Source organism: Salvelinus sp. IW2-2015, linkage group LG6.1 (assembly GCF_002910315.2).
Source record: "Salvelinus sp. IW2-2015 linkage group LG6.1, ASM291031v2, whole genome shotgun sequence".
NCBI lineage: Eukaryota > Metazoa > Chordata > Actinopteri > Salmoniformes > Salmonidae > Salvelinus > Salvelinus sp. IW2-2015.
Genome location: NC_036845.1, coordinates 13,188,086 through 13,209,364, shown reverse-complemented (window position 1 = coordinate 13,209,364; position 21,279 = coordinate 13,188,086). Strand labels below are relative to the sequence as shown.

The 21,279-nt window shown below is 42.2% G+C and overlaps 1 protein-coding gene and 1 pseudogene across 2 annotated transcripts in view; both read left to right on the top strand.

The window, feature by feature from the left end:
- Window positions 1-10,793: 10,793 nt before the first annotated feature.
- The window catches only part of LOC111965122 (protein rapunzel-like), a 19,637-nt gene continuing 9,151 nt past the window's right edge, over window positions 10,794-21,279 (top strand). Inside the window, exons 1-2 of one of the 2 annotated variants that reach the window (XM_023989126.2) lie at window positions 10,794-10,910; window positions 11,205-11,243. The gene's annotated coding sequence lies outside the window, so the exon portion shown is untranslated. The remainder of the gene's footprint in view (window positions 10,911-11,204; window positions 11,244-21,279) is intronic. The other variant, XM_023989127.2, reaches the window with a different exon arrangement.
- The window catches only part of LOC139027819 (protein rapunzel-like), a 7,401-nt pseudogene continuing 6,594 nt past the window's right edge, over window positions 20,473-21,279 (top strand).

Here is a 21,279-nt window from a genome sequence, read left to right as displayed (position 1 = left end):
GGCCTTCATGGTCGAATTTTACTTTTACTTCACTACATTCCTAAAGAAAATAATATAGTTTTTACTCCATATGTTTTCCCTGACACCCAAGTACTTGTTACATTTTGACAGGAAAATAGTCCAATTCTCACACACTTATCAAGAGAACATCCATGGTCATCCTTACTGCCTCTGATCTGGCAAACTCATTAAACACACATGCTTCGTTTGTAAATTATGTCTGAGTGTTGGATTGTGCAAAAATTCTGGTTTGTTTAATATAAGGAATTTTAAATGATTCATACTTTTGCTTTTGATACTTAAGTACATTTTAGCAATTCCATGTACTTTTGATACTTAAGTATATTTAAAACCATATACTTTTAGACTTTTAGTCAAGTACAATTTTACTGGGTGACTTTTACTTTTACTTGAGTAATTTTCTATTATTAAGGTATCTTCACTTTTACTCAAGTATAACGTGACAATTGGGTACTTTTTCCACCACTGGTTTAGAGGGACAGATTCACTCAACCTTTAAGTCAATCAAACAATGAAAATTAATGAAAAGTGAAATAGGAACTAGATTAAAATGTGTGATAGCTATGAGCTCATGGTAAAGCAGTCATAACTAAAAGACAAAAGGATGGTCATCCTTACTGCCTCTGATCTGGCAAACTCATTAAACACAGTAGCCCATTAAAATGCTACTTCCTGTTGTGCTCTTTGTTATTTTCTCTTTTGGACCTGATTACATCCATTAGATCCAACATTTACACACTGCCTCCCGAAAATGTGGATTACTATAAAATGTACCTTTTCCCTAAGTGGTTTCACTCACTTCTCATTAAGGAATTCATTCATAACCACACTAAAAAATACTATGATGACTATCATGGGTATTGAATCGGTTTGACTGACAAAGCTGAAGTCGGCAAATGGCTCTGGGTTAATGGAAGTCATCAGAATCTGACTGCTGGGTAAGGACATTTTATTCAGTGTAAACACAACAAAGAAGCATTGTTAAATCATTATTTGACTCAGTAATTTATTTTCATTAATGGTGGTGTTCTCTTTTCACAGGTTTTGGAACAGTCAAACTGGGGGTGATTGCGTGTTAACTATCCCAAAGAATGCACCATTGGCTAATTGGAAAGCTGAATCGTGTGACATGCAGAACCGTTGGATCTGTGAGAGTAGAGCATTAATATGGTCAGATTAAATTGCAGGAACACTCTCTTAAGAAGTATTCTCACATACTGAACTCATATATTATTGCATCTTCCTTTGAGAATTAAATTAGGTTTTATTSTTCTAATTGAAGGACCCCTGCATCTGCTTGTTGGGGTCAATTCAGATTCACTCAATTCAGGAAGTGATTTCAATATAGAATTCACAAAGGAAAGCCTTATTTGGCTGACGCAAACACAGGTCTGTTTTGTACATTTTTTGAAATGTTAACAATCAACGATCTGTTTTAATGTAGCTTTGGTGAATTTAAAAAATAATGTTTAGTTTTGAGCTTTCATATAAATCAGGCACATTTTCTTTCATATCAATTATTTCATTATGACAATGAATTAGTTCTCTTATATTGTCTTATTGTATTATGTTCATACAGTTGTTGCTATGTTCAAAATCAAAGATCAACTACAGTGGGGCAAAAAAGTATTTAGTCAGCCACCAATTGTGCAAGTTCTCCCACTTAAAAAGATGAGAGAGGCCTGTAATTTTCATCATAGGTACACTTCAACTATGACAGACAAAATGAGAAAGAAAATCCAGAAAATCACATTGTAAGATTTGTAATGAATTTATTTGCAAATTATGGTGGAAAATAAGTATTTGGTCATCTACAAACAAGCAAGATTTTGGCTCTCACAGACCTGTACTTCTTCTTAAAGAGGCTCCTCTGTCCTCCACTCGTTTACCTGTATTAATGGCACCTGTTTGAACTTGTTATCAGTATAAAAGACACCTGTCCACAACTCAAACAGTCACACTCCAAACTCCACTATGGCCAAGACCAAAGAGCTGTCAGGAACACCAGAAACAAAATTGTAGACCTGCACCAGGCTGGGAAGACTGAATCTGCAATAGGTAAGCAGCTTGGTTTGAAGAAATCAACTGTGGGAGCAATTTTAGGAATGGAAGACATACAAGACCACTGATAATCTCCCTCGATCTGGGGCTCCACGCAAGATCTCACCCCGTGGGGTCAAAATGATCACAAGAACAGTGAGCAAAAATCCCAGAACCACACGGGGGGACCTAGTGAATGACCTGCAGAGAGCTGGGACCAAAGTAACAAAGCCTACCATCAGTAACACACTACGCCGCCAGGGACTCAAATCCTGCAGTGCCAGACGTGTCCCCCTGCTTAAGCCAGTGCATGTCCAGGCCCGTCTAACTAAAGTTAGGCAAGCCACATCATTTAGGCTTGCCATAACAATGGGAATGGATGCGTATTGACTCAATATCATTTTAGCTTGAAAATGTGTATTAATAAAACAAATCTAAGAAGGTATTGTGTATAGACCAGTGACACAATCTAAATTGAGTCCATTTCAATTCAGGCTGTAACACATCAAAATGTGGAAAAAGTTAAGGGGTTGAATACTTTCTGAAAGCACTGTAGCTAGAGACCAAGTTCAGAAAGATCAAGTATGGTCAATAGAATTGAGGAAAAAGGAGACTTCCTTAATGCTATTGACCAGATTTCATATTTCTGACCTTTAAAATGTTAAGACACAACCGTTTTTTGATAACCTTTTACTGAAGGAAATATACATGCATAGAAATATACTCTGAGGGTGTCTCAGGGGTGTGGGATATGCAAAARATACATATTATTTTTCTTAGAGTGTGGCAGAAGTGACCTAAAAACGAAGCAGCTCTCAGTATACCATGCCATGAAGTGATATTATATTGTGATATCACAGTTTATGCTCATATTAGCACTCACATATGTTGATGATACAGACATATGATGTTGATGCACCTAGTATCTGGCTGTGAACCAACCTAGGAGCCTCCGGCTGTATCTCACATCTCATRTAGACCACAATACCTAAGAAGCAGTTTTATTTCTTTGGCTCAACCTTATTTCTAGAGAACTGTCGTTCTAACCCACATCTGTTTTCCAATGGGAATTGCTCAAATCCGGGATGACGGGTGCAAAGTCCTCATAAAAATAACTTTTTGTTTGTATAACCATCCCTCATTCCAAGTAACACGACAATACCCTGTGGTCATGTGGAATAAAGGATGGTTTGATTTGATATAAACAGCAAACAGTTTTGACCTATAACTACATTTCAATTTCTTTGTCAAATCCCCTTTTTCTTTGTTTGGTCTTTGTCTTTTAGTAAATTATTGTATTATCTTTCTAAGTTGCGTGCACATATGTTCCTCCATTTATTGCCCAAATGGGATTCCTATCTCCTCTTTTCTCTATCTCTGGCTTGTTATCACATAATGTACTGTTGTTATGACAAGCACAAACTAGCTGTTTCTTACGAAAATGTTTTCTTACTGAAATCATAAGGTAAATTACACTGTTATTCAATGCTAAATATATTGGCTATATATTTCAACTGCAAATGGTAAGTGCTGATGACTAAAAACATTAAAGCAGGAAAATGCTTCCTGCTCTGGTTTTAGTCAGACATTCTAATTTAGCTAGCTAGCTAACAATCTTATCTCATCATTAATGAAGCACATGGCCTAAATGATAGTTTTGCACCAAGTAACTAAATAAGCACACTAACATAATAGGTCCAGACAGTAACAGTGTTATTTTTCTATGAAGGATGAGTCAGTGTTGACTTCAGCACCATTCCAGTGTTTGCACATAAGCTCAGCAACAACTAAAAACATCCTCTCACTGTCAACTGCGTTTATTTTCAGCAAAATTAACATGTGTAAATAGTTGTATGAACATAACGAGATTCAACAACTAAGACATAAACTGAACAAGTTCCACAGACATGTGACTAACAGAAATGGAATAATGTGTCCCTGAACAAAGGGGGTGGTCAAAATCAAAAGTAACAGTCAGTATCTGGTGTGGCCACCAGCTGCATTAAGTACTGCAGTGCATCTCCTCCTCATGGACTGCACCAGATTTGCCAGTTCTTGCTGTGAGATGTTACCCCACTCTTCCACCAAGGCACTTGCAACTTCCCGGACATTTCTGTGGGGAATTGCACTAGCCCTCACCCTCCAATCCAACAGGTCCCAGACGCCCTCAATGGGATTGAGATCCGGGCTCTTCGCTGGCCATGGCAGAACACTGACATTTCTGTCTTGCAGGAAATCACGCACAGATTGAGCAGTATGGCTGATGGCATTGTCATGCTGGAGTGTCAGGATGAGCCAGCAGGAAGGGTACCACATGAGGAAGGAGGATGTCTTCCCTGTAACGCACAGCATTGAGATTGCCTGCAATGACAACAAGCTCAGTCCGATGATGCTGTGACACACCGCCCCAGACCATGAGTGACCCTCCACCTCCAAATCGTTCCCGCTCCAGAGTACAGGCCTCGGTGTGTTAGAGGTTCACCTCGGGGTCATGATAGTGGCTGTACCAAATGTTTGATATATTATAATAATTTATTATGCTTATGTTGTATTAATAGAAGGGGAGGGGTTATATGACCCCACCCTCCTTACATAAATAGGGTCCTAGACTACAGATTAACAATATGTATTCATTATAGAGGTTTAGTATAGTTCCACAGTTGTTTTCTGGTCTCTTTGCTCTCATAAAGAGACCCCTCTGAGAAATGTATGACTGTGAAGACAGAACTCTGTAGGGGAGTGTAAGAGATAAGAGCTTAGTCAGACATTTCACTATAAATCAACTTGGACATTTACTGCTAAGCTTTTAGATAGCTATAGAAACGAGAGTTTTAGTGTAGAGTAGGCATGGTTTTGGTCTCATAAGTAAAAGATAATGACGTAGGTAGTGACATCACTAGGGCTGGACTTTGGGTTTAATAAAATAACATGGAACCTTTTCTTTGATGCAGAACTTACTCGGAAACATGTGTTATGTTCCTGTTGTCAACTTCTGTCTGCAATTGCATTAWTCRAGGTTTTTGAATGATTTAATTAAAGATATTGTAATAATGCTAATTTCACAGACGAGCCAATGATTGACAAGGAACAAGGAAACAAACCTCAACAGGTGTAACGCTCATTCCTTCGACGATAAACGCAAATCCGACCATCACCCCTGGTGAGACAAAATCATGACTCGTCAGTGAAGAGCACTTTTTGACAGTCCTGTCTGGTCCAGCGACGGTGGGTTTGTGCCCATAGGCGACGTTGTTGCCGGTGATGTCTGGTGAGGACCTGCCTTACAACAGGCCTACAAGCCCTCAGTCCAGCCTCTCTCAGCCTATTGCGGACAGTCTGAGCACTGATGGAGGGATTGTGCATTCCTGGTGTATCTTGGGCAGTTGTTGTTGACATCCTGTACCTGTCCCGCAGGTGTGATGTTCGGATGTACCGATCCTGTGCAGGTGTTGTTACACGTGCTCTTCCACTGCGAGGACGATCAGCTGTCCGTCCTGTCTCCCTGTAGCACTGTCTTAGGCGTCTCACAGTATGGCCACATCTGCAGTCCTCATGCCTCCTTGCAGCATGCCTAAGGCATGTTCATGCAGATGAGCAGGGACCCTGGGCATCTTTCGTTTGGTGTTTTTCAGAGTCAGTAGAAAGGCCTCTTTAGTGTCCTAACTTTTCATAACTGTGACCTTAATTGCCTACCGTCTGTAAGCTGTTAGTGTCTTACCGACCGTTCCACAGGTGCATGTTCATTAATTGCTTATGGTTCATTGAATAAGCATGGGAAACAGTGTTTAAACCCTTTACAATGAAGATCTGTGAAGTTATTTGGATTTTTACGAATTATCTTTGAAAGACAGGGACCTGAAAAAGGGAAGTTTTTTTTTTTTCTGAGTTTATGTAGCACAGATTGCCTGCTAGCTAGCTAGCTAGCTGCTAGGCTAACTACCTTGCTGGCAATATAGAGCCTAACAATGCTGGACAAATATAAACACAATATGTAAAGTGTTGGTCACTTGGTCACTTTATTCATGAGTTGAATAAAATAATCCCAGAAATGTGTTTATTTCCTTTAAATTGTTGCACAAATTTGTTTACATCTGGTTAGTGAGCATTCTCTTTAACCAAGATAATCCATCCACCTGACAGGTGTGGCATATCAAGAAGCTGAATAAACAACATGATCATTACACAGGTGCACCTTGTGCTGGGGACAATAAAAGACCACTCTAAAATGTGCAGTTTTGTCACAAAAGTTTTGAGGGAGTGTGCAATTGGCATGCTGACTGCAGGAATATACACCAGACGTGTTGCAAGATAATTGAATGTTAATTTCTCTACCATAAGTCACCTCCAATGTCATTTTTGAGAATTTGGCAGTACGTCCAGCAGGCCTCACATACCACATATATGGTGTCGTGTGGGCGAGCGGTTTGCTGATGTCAACACTGTGAACAGAGTGCCCCATGGTGGCGGTGGGGTTATGTATTGGGCAGACATAAGCATTGGACAATGAACATAATTGCATTTTGGTCGTGCCATTCATCCGACACCATCACCTCATGTTTTAACATGATAATGCACGGCCTCATGTCGCAAGGATCTGTACACAATTCTTTGAAGCTGAAAATGTCCTAGTTCTTCCATGGCCTGCATACCCACCAGACTTGTCACCCATTGAGCATGTTTGGGATGCTCTTGATCTACGTGTATGAAAGTGTTTTCCAGTTCCTGMCAATATCGTTCCTGCAACATTGCACAGCCATTGAATAGGAGTGGAACAAAGTTTCACAGGCCACAATCAGCAGCCTGATTAACTCTATACAATGGAGATGTGTCGCTCTGCATTAGGCAAATGGTGGTCACACCACATACTGACTGGTTTTCTGATCCACACCCCTACCTTTTTTTAAGGTATCTGTGACCAACAGATGTATATCTGTATTCCCAGTCATGTGAAACCCATAGATTAGGGCCTCATGAATTTATTTCAATTGAAGATTTCCTCATATGAACTGCATCTCAGTAAAATCTTTGAAATTGTTCCATTTTGCTTTCTTGGTGGTATATATAATATAGTATTATTATTATTGTTGGAATAAAGACCAATACAATATTTCTGTGGAAGGCTAATATCGGTTGTTGATGTCGGTCAACCGATTTATCGATCACGCTCTAATTCTGTTGAGTGTTTAATTATATTGACTAAACCGGCGTACAAGGATCATCAAAAAGAAGACATTGCTCCAGCACTGTATCGAATGCCAGGTCATTGCGTTCTGCCAGGGTATGGAGTCCCTCCATAAGACATTGTAACTCCTTGTGTCTTCCATTGGTGGCTCCTTGCAGGAGACAGCATTATGGAGCTGCTGGCTCTGCTGGGTCAGTCATGGTCAGTTCATACTATCAAAACTCAGGATAAGACCCAGATGCAGACAGCTAGAGTCACAGATGTTTATTGACCCAAACAGGGGTTAGGCAAAAGACAGGTCAAAGGCAGGCAGAGGTCCGTAAACCAGGTCAGAGTCAAGCAGGTACAAACAGCAGGCAGTCTCGGGGTCAGGGCAGGCAGAATGGTCAGAACTGGGGAAACTAGGAAACAGAACTTGAGAAAGCAGGGAGACGGGAAAACACGCTGGTAAGACCTGACAAGACGACCTGGCAACAGACAAACAGAGAACACAGGTATAAATACACTGTGGATAATGAGGAAGATGGGTGACACCTGGAGGGGGTGAAAACAAGCACAAAGACAGGTGAAACAGATCAGGGTGTGACAAGAGACAAATATGAAACCAGTAATATGGCCAGTGGCATGTATTCATGGATGCCAAGGCTTCCCCAAATAAGTAATATAAAAATATATAAAAATAGAAAATTTCATTTGTCTCTTTATGTTTAATAATAACTTACCTTCAATTTGCAAGAGGCTGAATGTCTGTCACAGGAGAAAGCATCCGAGCAAGCAAAATAGCACCCCTCTGTCTCTTTACTTGTAGGCTATCTATCTGATGCTGTCTGGTCCAAATGAGTATGACATTGTTTCCGTCCGTAGGGGGAAGCCTCGCTTTTGGCCTCCCATAATAAAAAAAAAAGTATACAAAATTTGCCAATCATCATGGGGCTAAACTGAGCGAGCTCAACTGTGAATGGTCCTGGTGCACCCCAAAAAAGTGACAAAGGAAGCCAGCTTGGATTTTGGCATCCCTCCTATTAAATCCCATTGAAAGCATACGTCATTGACTGAAAAACTTGAATTGTTTCATCTTGATGTGTTTTTGTCCTCTGGTGGCTAGATAGCTACCTAGCTAAAATTGGGCCTTTCCTAAATTAGCCATGGCTGGAGATATGGATTTGGACTTCTGGTTTTACTTAATTCTCCGTACTGGCCAATAATTGTAACGGTGATTCTGATCCAACCATTAATTAATACATTGTTGTGCCCCTGGCCTGAGAGGATGGACATTAAATATGTAGCTAGATGTAGAAGGCTAATGTTAACTAGCTAACGTTGCCCAAGAATGGAAGTTAGGCTAGCGCGCAAGAATTCTAGCCAGGTATCCGAGGACAACAAAAAATAATAGTGAGTACTGTGTGACTGTATTGTCTTCCCCAGTGATTTTACCCACGCACCGCTACTGCATATGGCAGCAAACGGAGGCATGTCAACATATCAACTTTCCCCAAAGTAAAGTTTATGAATTGCTGTGCCATTATGCAGAAGTTCATTTGTACAGCCGTTTAACTTGCAAGGATGGGCATTCTCAAATGTATTAATTATAGGCTACCGCAACATTCTATGTTTCCTATTTTTATCATGTTAAATATTAGCCATTATCATTATCAGTCAGTAGGCCTAATAACAACACATATTCAACTGTTAACTTACTGTTAGTTCCCTTTAGTTGGTATAGCCTACATTATCATTCCATTTAATTGCGTTGCTTTGCTTACCTTCATTTGCTTCCCCTGTAAATGCTGTCACGGCCATGTGGTTGTTGCTGGGGATCATTAGTAACAGTTGATAATATAGGCTAATTGTAGGCTAATTAAATCGTTATGGAGAGCGCAGATCAAGCCATAGCAGTTTGAACTCGAAGCATGGCGCCATATTTGGATGTGTCATCCCAGAGTTCCATGGTTATTGCAGGAAATAGAGGAGGATATAGCCTACTATTGTACACTATTCTCCCTATTATAATTATATGTACACTAATCTTCCAACATTACCATGGGTTAAAGAACTGAATATGGCAATTTTCAGAATGAATCAAACCACTGTATTTTTGATTCATCAATATATTCGAAGCATAAAAGCATCTAAACCAGTTTGTGTTGTGTTGAGTTGAAACTGAGATTAATATGAATATATTTCGTCTTTCTTTCATTAATTCCAATTTTCTGAACCCGTTCTCTCAATGTATTCTAGTCTGTCAACAAAATCATGATTAAAGATATACTGTATTTAAAGGGATGGCTTAAAAGATAAATGTTCTAAAATCCCTGTTTAATGAAAATCCTGTTTAATGAAAATCTGTTGGCCAGCAAGTGGGAGTGTTTTTCAGTGGTTGAATTACATTTATTCAGAGCGCTCAAGGGAACATTGCCTGCAAAGCCCGTTATGCACCTTCTTAAGGTAATTCTGAATACCAACTATTGAGAAGTGCATAGGAAATGTGTGCACAAGAAAGGCATAATTTTCTACTTTGGAATTGGGCCCTATGTACATAAAGTAATGAGAGAAACAATGTTTATTCCACCCATTTACTAAGATTAAGGAAACCTGGCACCATCCCTACGGTGAAGCATGGTGGTGGAAGCATCATGCTGTGGGGATGTTTTTCAGCAGCAGGGACTGGGAGACTAGTCGGGATCGAGGGAAAGGTTAACGGAGCAAAGTACAGAGAGATCCTTGATGAAAACCTGCTCCAGAGGGCTCAGGACTTCATACTGGGGTGAAGGTCCAACAGGACAATGACCCTAGGCACACAGCCAAGACAACACAGAATTGGCTTTGGGACAAGTCTCTGAATGTCGTTGAGTGGCACAGACGGAGCCCGGACTTGAACCCGATCTAACATCTCTGGAGAGACCTGAAAATGGCTGTGCAACAACGCTCCCCATCTAAGCTTGAGAGGATCTGCAGAGAAGAATGGGAGAAACTCCCCAAATACAGTTGTGCCAAGCTTGTAGCGTCATACCCAAGAAGACTCAAGTCTGTAATCACTGCCAAAGGTGCTTCAACAAAGTACTGAGTAAAGGGTCTGAATTCTTATGTAAATGTGATATTAAAAAATAAATAAAAATGTATTACTAATATGCAAACATTTCTAAAAAAAGTTTTTGCTTTGTCATTATGGGGTATTGTGCGTAGATTGATGAGGGGGAAAAACTATTTAATCCATTTTAGAATAAGGCTGTAACGTAACAAAATGTGGAAAAAGTCAAGGGGTCTTTATACTTTCCGAATGTACTGTGTTTGTGGTAAAGGGCTGCTTGACTTTCCCTGTTCTTGCTCTCTTGCAGGCATGCACACGCGCACACACACACACACACACACACACAACACTCCAGACCCTGTGGGAATGGCAGTGTGGTGTCCTTGCATGGGCGGTGTTTATAGGATGTTATCTGTCTCAGTGCCTGCCCCTCATCCCTCTGAATGGGTTCCTGTTGGAATGCTCGGAGGGGATAGAGGAGTTCCAAATGGGGAGTCATGAGAGAGAGACAGAGAGAGAGAAAGAGAGAGAGAGAGAGAGAGAGACTACATATACATCCCAACACTAGGAGGCTGGTGTTCAGAGGCACAGTTGGTTAACTGGACTGCACCCCCTGTATACTTTATTGAACTATCAGAGGTGAGTTTCTTCCTCTTTTCTTTATCGTGCTCTATCTTGTTTAACTATCTGGGCAGTTTGAATTACCATCAAGGGTGTCAAGTTTTGTTTACCCAGATTTTCTATTCTTTGATGAACTGATCTTGTTTGAGAAGTATAGGGTACATCTGAGACCTATATGAAAAAGTGAGGAACTGATATTGAAAGATCCAAAAAGACAAAATACCTCTTGTAGGTTACAAAAATACTTTTTGGCTAGCCTTTTTCCTTACCTTTGAATTATGATTCTCAGAGTCAACTGTTTTTGTTTTACAGGGGAAGACTTCACATATCCCAAACCAGGAAAATTTCTCAGTACGTTTTTTAATTATTTTTTAATTAGAATGCCTTCAGTTAAATGTTGTGATGACTAACAAGTGAATTCTACTAAATAAAGCATACTATTTCATGGCAAATTTACCTGGTAAACACCTCACTGCTCTCACAAAACGAATACACACCAAACCAGTTATAATTTTAAAAGATAAGGATACAAATGCTTTCATTAGAAACAACAACACTATTAATGACAATTTGAAAAGCTTCTATAAAAATCTATATAAATCAGAATTAAACAACAGTTGGACTGATCCTAAAGCCTCTTAGACTCAACAACACTGAAGCAACTATCAGCAGACAAAAAAATAATCACTAAGAATAGAAATACATTATCTGATGAATTTGCTTTATAAGGGGGCAGAAGACAGGGATGTCCTCTCTCCATACTCCTGTTGGCACTGGCAATTTAACCACTTGCAGAAAGAATTACACAGGACCTAAACATAACAGGTATTAGTATTGGTAAACATGAATATAAACTAAACTCATTTGCTGATGATCTCCTGATATAGCTGACTAATATTGAAAACTCAATGCCCCCACTTGTTACAAACATTTTTAGAATACTAGAAAATCTAAGGATTTAAAATGAATGTGGAAAATAACTTAAATAATGGCAATAGGAGAAAACAGAATAACTCACAAACAATAACTTAATAATGCTTCATAAGTGACAACAAATAACAAATATATAAAGATAACTTTATCCCATTACTCAAYAACATGAAAGCAGATTTAATTAAATGCAGCAATATTCCCATAAATCTGAAAGGTAGAATAAACTTATTTAGAAAGGCATGGCTCACCATACTCCACTGAAGACAATCTTAAAAAGTATACTCAGTCATATCAGACTTTATACTGTCAAATAAAACTCATAGAATAAAAAAATGCATTACATCTCCCTAAGTACGAGGGTGGTTTTAACCTTCCAGACTTGGAATTGTATCAAATCGACACCCAAAGCTTTTACTTGGGTGAATCAAAGGCATTCTTATTGAAAACATGTGGGCTAAAGACAGAAACAAAATACCACAATTTAAAGCCATTTGGCAGAAAGTATTAAACAACCCAGAAATACCTGATACGGTGGGAAGGTATTCACACACCTTGACTTTTTCCACATTTTGTTGTGTTACAGCCTGATTTTTAAATTAATTAATTTGAGATTTTGTGTCACTGGCCTACACACTGTACCCCAGAATGTCAAACAGGAATTATGTTTTTAGAAATTGTTGTGGAAATTCTACACAGGGACACTCGAAGTCAATCTTCATGAATCATTGTTTATTAACAATATGCTGGAGTGGTCAGTCAAACTTTGATGCCTAAAGTACCCGTCTGAAGTGAGCTCCTTTGGGGTAGTCCCGTTAGATCTCATATATACTGGTTACAGACACATTACATAGTCATAATGCATAGGGTTGGTTCCAGCATGTGTCTGGCACTGTCTCCTATTTTAACTTATAGAACATATTCTGGGTGTTTTGCCAGATAGCACTATGGAGGGGCTCATGTCCCCCCCCCCCCCCCCTTGAATATTTTCAAGGCTGTCTCTTAACAGGATAACATTTTCCATCACAAAATGTTAACAAATTAATAAAAAAAATTGTCAATAAGTTTTCAACCCTTTTGTTGTGGCAAGCCTAAATAAGTCAAAGAGTAAAACATTGCTAAAAAGGTCACATAATACATTACATGTTCTCACTCTGTGTGCAACAATATTTACTTTTATTAATTTATTACTATTATATTTTTTTCACCCCATCTCCCCAATGTTGTGATATCCAATTGGTAGTTAGTCTTGTCCCATTGCTGCAACTCCCGTATGGACTCGGTAGAGGCAAAGGTCGAGAGCCGTGCGTCCTCCGTAACGCGACCCCGCCAAGCCGTACTGCTTCTTGACACAATGCTCGCTTAACCCGGAAGCCAGCCTCAGCAGTGTGTCGGAGGAAACACCGTACACCTGGCAACCATGTCAGCGTGCATTGCGCACAGCCCGCCACAGGAGTCACTAGAGTGTGATGGGACAAGGACAACCCGGCCGGCCAAACCCTCCCCTAACCCGGACAACGCTGGGCCAATTGTGCRCCGCTTCATGGGTCTCCCGGTCGCGGCTGGCTGCGACACAGCCTGCAATAATAGTGTTTTAACATGATTTTTTAATGACTACCTCTATACCCCAACAATTATTAGTAAGRTCCTTCAATCTAGCAGTGAATTTCAACCACAGATTAAACTACAAAGATCAGGCAAGTTTACCAATGCCTCGCAAAGAAGGGCACCTATTGGTAGATGGGTAAAAAAAAGCAGACATTTTATTTTTACATTTTATTTTATTAAGATCCCCATTAGCCAATGACAATAGCGACAGCTAGTCTTAAAAGACGCCTCACAAGTCCTCAACTGGCAGCTTCATTAAATAGTACCCACAAAACACCAGTCTCAACGTCAACAGTGAAGAGGCGACTCTGGGATGCTGGCCTTCTAGGCAGAGTTCATCTGTCCTGTGTCTGTGTTCTTTTGCCCAACTTAATCTCTTCTTTTTATTGGCCAGTCTGAGATATGGCTTTTTCTTTGCAACTCTGCCTAGAAGGCCAGCATCCCGGAGTCGCCTCTTCACTGTTGACGTTGAGACTGGTGTTTTGAGGGTACTATTTAATGAAGCTGCCAGTTGACTTGTGAGGCATCGGTTTCTCAAACTAGACACTCTAATGTACTTGTCCTCTTGCTCAGTTGTACACCAGGGACTCCCACTCCTTTTCCTACTCTGGTTAGGGCCAGTTTGCGCTATTCCGTGAAGGGAGTAGTAATCAGCACAACCGTTTCAGCTGTGCTAACATGATTGAAAAGGGGTTTTCTACTGGTCATTTAGCCTTTTAAAATGATAAACTTGGATTAGCTAACACAACGTCATATTGGAACACAGGAGTGATGGTTGCTAATAATGGGCCTCTGTAAGCCTATGTAGATATTCCATTAAAAATCAGCCGTTTCCAGCTACAATAGTCATTTACAACATCAACAATGTCTACACTCTATTTCTAATCAATTTGATGTTATTTTAATGGACAACATTTTTTGCTTTTCTTTCAAAAACCAGTACATTTCTAGGTGACCCCAAACTTTTGAACGGTAGTGTACATGTCAGTACATACACACAATAAATAGGTCACATGGGGAAGAGGCGATGTGCTGTTCACTTGCGCTACATGATATGGAACGCAGTGCCATGCAATCATGGCTCTGTGTAATACTGCATGTTTCCATTAATTTGTTTTGAACCTGGGGACTGTGGAAAGACCCATGGTTGCATGTCTGTTGTGGTAAGTGTGTGTGTTAGTGCTGTGTGTATGTTGACTATGCAAACTATTTGGAATTTTCAACACATTATTTCTTATAAAAACAAGAAGTGATGCAGTCGGTCTTTCCTCAACTCTTAGCCAAGAGAGACTGGCATGCATAGTATTGATATTAGCCCTCAGATTACAATGAAGAGCAAAACGTTCCGCTCTGTTCTGGGCCAGGTGCAGCTTAACTAGGTCCTTTATTGAAGCACTTGACAATATGTGACCCGTTTCAGGAAACTAGGCATATGTCGTGGTTCACTACTTCACAGGAAAACAGTTATGTAAACTTTTTTTWAATCAAAATGCGTTTTTTGAACATATGAACTTTCATGTGCCTTAATAACAAACTTGTATGCCATTTGTAAATACAAATAAAATTGTTAAATTACGAGCCTTGTTGGTTTAGCCAAAGCAAAAGCAGGCAACTTTCCTGCTAGCCATGTTTGGCTGAGATAATSAGTGGGCTGGACATGCCGAGAGATGAGTTTGGATTGGTCTGTCATATAGCAGGTGTCTGTCTATTTGAGCTGGATAGTATGTATTTTTTTTTAAATTGTACAATGTATTAAAACTGCATAAGTGTTGCTCTCCACTTTCTGGAGGACTGAGTTTTGAAATCAGTGGAATTCAAGTATGATAGTTTGAAGATGTAATCCGGAAGCTAAGGGCAACCATGGCATCCGATAGGAGACACGTCCAACTATGAATGATGTATACGTTACGGGTAAGATAGTCTGGCTAGCTACATTATCAGATATTACATGTTTATAATTTTGACAGAAAGAGCCATTTACTTGGCTAGCTATAGCCTAATGTTAGCTAGCTAACAATGAACCTGGTTGGTTAGCTACCTACAGATTCATGCAGGTTAGTAACGTCATGAGTTGTGATTATGGTTCATTGTTTACCTATCTAGCTAACTAATGTTAGCTGGCTTGCTCGCTAGCTAACGTTACGTGTATGACCTTATTATTTGTATCTCAGAGCTATTTTTTTTAGCTAGCTACATGTCTTAACAAAAGACTCCACTATGCAAGTAACCATTTCAGGTGCGCTCGTAAATTCAGTCTGGCCATCTACTCCGATTTCAGAGCACTCTCATCGGAGTGTGCCAGAGAGCGCAGAATAACTGATGAATTTACGAAAGGTCAACACCCGTTGAATATGGCTGGTGTCAGTAAACCATCGGCCCGAGCGTCCGCTGTGCGTTCTGAAAGCGAAACGCTCTGAATTTATGACTGGACAATCTGAAAGCACATTTGCAGTCATCAACGCTCTGGATAACATAACAGCTTAACCAGCTCCGCTAGGGCGAGTAATGTTCAGTGAGCTGTTCTCTCTCACTTAGATGTCTGGAAGTAGATAGCAAGTTAGCTTGGGTGCTTGACTGCTGTTGTTAGTACATTCGGATCAACCCTTAAAGAGATGGGTGGGGCTAAAGCTTAAGAGGGTGTGAAAGATGCTGAATGGGTGTAGACAAAGAAGGGCTCTCCATCAGTAGTACCAAAACTTCAAAGGCTATTTTCTCAAAAGTGAGTTTACAAGTTTCAACTTTCAAAGCAAAATTACTTTCCCATTGTTTCTCAACTGTAGTGTATGAAATACCATTTTGTAGTTCTGAGTCTCTACTTTTATCCAATGTAAAAAATACAATATCACATTTTGCTACACAAGACCGATTTGAGCCAGTCGGTCATATATGATTGGACAATAATCAAGCTAAGCAAAAAAACTAGAACCTGCAGGGCTTGCTTTGTGGAGTGTGGTGTCAAAAAACTATAACAATGAATATCCCTTTGAGCATGATGAGGTTATTAATTACACTATGGATGGTGTATCAATACACCCAGTCACTACAAAGATACAGGCGTCCTTCCTTACTCAGATGCCAGAGATGAAAGCAAACCACTCAGGGATTTCACCATGTGGCCAAATGGTGACTTTACAACAGTTACAGAGTTTAATGGCTGTGATAGGATAAACTGAGGATGGATCAACTGAGGATGGATCAACAACATTGTAGTTACTCCACAACTGTCACGTCCTGGCCTTAGTTATCTTTGTTTTCTTTATTATTTTAGTTAGGTCAGGGTGTGACATGGGGAATGTATGTGTTTTTGTAGTGTCTAGGGGTGTTGTATGTGTATGGGGCAGTGTATAGTGTAGTTGTCTAGGTAAGTCTATGGTTGCCTGAAGGGTTCTCAATCAGAGACAGCTGTCATTCATTGTCTCTGATTGGGAGCCATATTTAAGGCAGCCATAGGCATTAAGTTAATGTGGGTAATTGTCTATGTTGTACGTTTGATGCTGGTGTATGCACTTACGTCGTTAGCTTCACGGTTGTTTTGTTTAGTTTGTAAGTGTTTAGATTGTGTTTCATCTTCGTCTAATAAAAGAAGATGTATTTTTCTCAYGCTGCGCCTTGGTCCACTCTTTCACCMMWAGACGAYCGTGACAGAATTACCCACCATAATCGGACCAAGCAGCGTGAATCAAGGCAGCAACAGCGAACACAGGACTATAGGAATTGGGAGGAAATTCTGGACCGCGAAGTACCAGGAGAATATAACCGCCCCAAAGCTGAGCTGGAGGCAGCGAAAGCAGAGAGGCGRCRTTTTGAGGAGCTAGCACGGAAGCAGGAGAAGGATCTGGGCTATAATACCTGGGAGGAGATCGACAGATGGGCGATCGACCCAAGGAGAGTACCGGAGCCCGCCTGGGATTCGATGGAGCAATGTGCAGAGGGATACCGGCGAATGGAGGCAGCACGACGACGCGGTAGGAATCCTGTGAGTCAAGCCCAAAAATTTCTTGGGGGGGGGGGGCTAAAGGGTAGTGTGGCGAAGTCAGGTAGGAGACCTGCGCCAACTTCCCGATCTTACCGTGGAGAGCGAGAGTACGGGCAGACACCGTGTTACGCAGTAGAGCGCATGGTGTCTCCTGTACGTGTGCATAGCCCGGTGCGGTACATACCAGCTCCTCGTATCTGCCGGGCTAGATTGAGTATTGAGCCGGATGTCATGAAGCCGGCCCAACGCATCTGGCCACCAGTGCGTCTCCTCGGGCCGGCATACATGGCACCAGCCTTACGCATGGTGTCCCCGGTTCGCCTACATAGCCCGGTGCGGGTTATTCCACCTCCCCGCACTGGTCGGGCGACAGGGAGCATACAACCAGGTAAGGTTGGGCATGCTCAGTGCTCAAGGGAAGCAGTACGCCTGCACGGTCCGGTATTTCCGGCGCCACCTCCCCGCCCCAGCCCAGTACCACCAGTGCCTACACCACGCATCAGGCTTCCTGTGCGTCTCCAGAGCCCTGTTGCTCGCTCCACGCCTTAAGCACTATGGTGCCGTACTCTCCACGCCCCCGGTACCGACACCACGTGGCCTACACGTTACAGACACCAGCATTCCATATGTAGCGTGCCCTCCAGAGCCCTGTTACGCCACCTGTTCGCTTCTCCCCGCGCACTCGCTGCCTGAGGTGCGTAGCCTCAGCCCAGCATACCCACCAGTTCGCCCGACCCTCGACGCACCAAGGCCTAAGTAGTGCGCTCGAGCAATTCAGTTGTGCCCTGTTCCTGCTCCCCGCACTACGCCTTGAGGTGCGTGTCTCCAGTCCGTACCACCAGTTCGCACCACACACACCAGCCTACTGTGGCGCTCAGCAGGTCAGCAGTCCCGATCCTCGCCAACGCCGCCTGCACTGCTCGTCTGCCCAGCCCGTCTGAGCCATCCGTCTGCCAGCGCCATCTGAGCCATCGTCTGCCCAGCGCATCTGAGCCATCAGTCTGCCCAGCGCTCATCTGGCATCCGTCTGCCCAGCGCCCATCTGAGCCAATCCGTCCTGCCCCAGCGCCATCCACCTCTGAGCCCAAGGAACCGTCCTGTCCCTGAGCCTTCAAAGCCGCCCGTCTGTCGGAGCCTCAAGCCGCTGCGCCTCAAGCCCCGTCTGTCCGAGCCTTCAAAGCCGCCGTCTGTCCCGCGAGCCTTCAAAGCCGCCCGTCTGTCCCGAGCCTTCAAAGCCAGCCGTCCCGCCTGAGCGAGCCGCCAGAGCCGTCTTCATCCGCTCTAAAGCCCGTCCGCAGACAGGAGCCGCTAGAGCCGTCCGCCAGACGGAGCCGCCAGTGCCTCAGCCAGCCATGACCAGGCCAGTGCCGTCTCCAGCTCCAGAGCCGCCAGAGCCGTCATCGCAGCCATGACCAGCCAGCCGTCATCCAGCCATGACCAGCCAGAGCCGTCATCCAGCCATGACACGCGAGCCGTCATGCAGCCATGACACGCCCAGGCTATCAACGCACAGACCAGAACCCAGAGCCGTCATCCAGCCATGACCAGCCAGAGCCGTCATCAGCCCATGACGACCAGGCCAGCAGCCGTCATCCAGCCATGACCAGCCAGAGCCGTCATCGCCAGCCAGGACCAGCCAAGCCGTCATCCAGCAGGATCCGCCTCTCAGTCCGGAGCTGCCCCTCAGTCCGGAGCTGCCCCTCAGTCCGGAGCTGCCCCTCAGTCGCGGAGCTGCCCCTCAGTCCGTGCTGCCCGGACTGAGGAGCCATATTTAAGGCACCATAGGCATTAGGTTAATGTGGGTAATTGTCTATGTTGTATGACGTTTGATGCTTGTGTATGCACTTACGTCGTTAGCTTCACGTTGTTGTTGTTGTTTTGTTTAGTTTGTAAGTGTTTAGATTGTGTTCGTCTTCGTCTAATAAAGGCTGCGCCTTGGTCCACTCTTTCACCCATAGACGATCGTGACAACAACACTAAACTAGTTGACAGAGGGAAAGAGAAGGAAGCCTGTACAGAATATAACTATTCAAAACATGCATCTTGTAATACTGCAAAATAATTGACAAAGCAATAAGTTTTTGTCCCTGAATACAAAGTGTCATATTTGGGGCAGATCCAACACAATACATCACAAAGTACCACTCATATTTTTAAGCATTGTGTTGGCTCTCACTTATAGGTATGGTTGTCATCGGCAAGGACTAGGAAGTTTTTTTCGGTTAAAAGAAACGGGTTACAGATAAGCACACATGCTAAATCCTAGAGGAAAACCACGTTCAGTCTGCTTTCCAACAGACACTGGGATACAAATTCACCTTTTAGCAGGTCAATAACCCAACATAAGGCCAAATATACACTGGAGTTGCAATCCACATGTACAATCCACATGGGCAAAGCTCTTAGACTTACCCAGAAAGGCTCAGCTGTCATTAACTTTGTCATTATGGGGTATTGTGTGTAGATGGGTGAGAAAATAAAATACCATTTTGAGTTCAGGGGGATGAATACTTCTGAAAGCACTGTAGGTATGAGAAAGTATGATGTCATTAATGTTTGTGAAATTGTTGAAGGTTGGGCTTTAAGTCCCAGCCAACGTTACGTCCTGTGAAATGTTAAGTTGTCTAAAAATAAAATAAAAATCTACTAAATGTTATATAAAATCTACAAAACACTTCTACAAATTCCAATGATTTAATGTATTCTTAAAGCTACAATATGTGAATTAGGAGTTAGGTGACCAAATTCACATAGAAATGTGAGTTAAAGATCTTTCCCATTGAAAGCAAGTCTAAGAAGCGGTAGATCTGTTATTTGTGTGCTATTTCTATGCTTCACATTCTGAAGTTTCCTTTTTGCATCTTTTACTTCCGGTTTTGAAAACCAGCTTCAAACAGCTGAAAATCATACTATTTTGGTTTATGGAAAATGTATTTCACAGGGTTTAGATGGTACAATATTCTACACCAGAGTGTCAAACTCATTCCATGGAGGGCCTAGTGTCTGCAGGTGTTTGGTTTTTATGTTTCTTCTCTTTCCTTTCAGACATTAACATATTTCAGATCCTTTGAAGACCTAGTTGGACGTTAGTCTGTGACAGAGCCCTCAAAATGACCAGTGTGGCAGAATGGATCATGCAGAACAAGGACAAGATCGAGAAGGCGGTGGAGATCATGGACAGGCCTCTGCGATCCTGGCAGCCAACTGTGGGCCAGCTCCATCCCATCCTGGAGGCTGTATTCTTAGTATCCAGTGCGATCTTCAGCAACCCAGAAGGTGAGGATGCCCGCTATCTGACTAATCAGTTCAGCATGGTCAACCAAAACTGAAAGGCATCCAGGCTGAGAACAACCAAATCGCTGTGGAGCTAGAGCATATCTCCATGAATAAGCAGAACTTTGACCGTGAGGCTAAAATTCTCAGCCAGCATGAGAAGTACCAGGACTTTGTCAAAGCCAACCTGAGTCAAAAGAGAAGAAGATGGAGAAGTTCCTCACCATTATGAGAACACGGACGCAGACTTGAACCTGGACGCCCTCTACAATGATCTTACTGGGGACAATATCTCAGGTAAGCCCATGCTGGTTTCCACAGAACAATGGAGTAGAAAGGAGGTAGAAGAGCACTGTGCCAGGCTTAAGAAGCTCTTTGTGCGGGAATCATTGCTGTCAATGGTTACGCCAGCCTCAGAAAGGATTTATGGTGGATGAGATGGTGAGAAATGGCAGGAGCGTTGGAAAGATGTTGAGAACCGCATAAAAGCAGTGTTGGATGACTACACTGTAAATTTACACAAAAGAGCCAAAAAGGATATGGACGACCTGCTTAAAGGCACAAACTACTCTTTTGACCGACTCATACAACGGAGGAGGC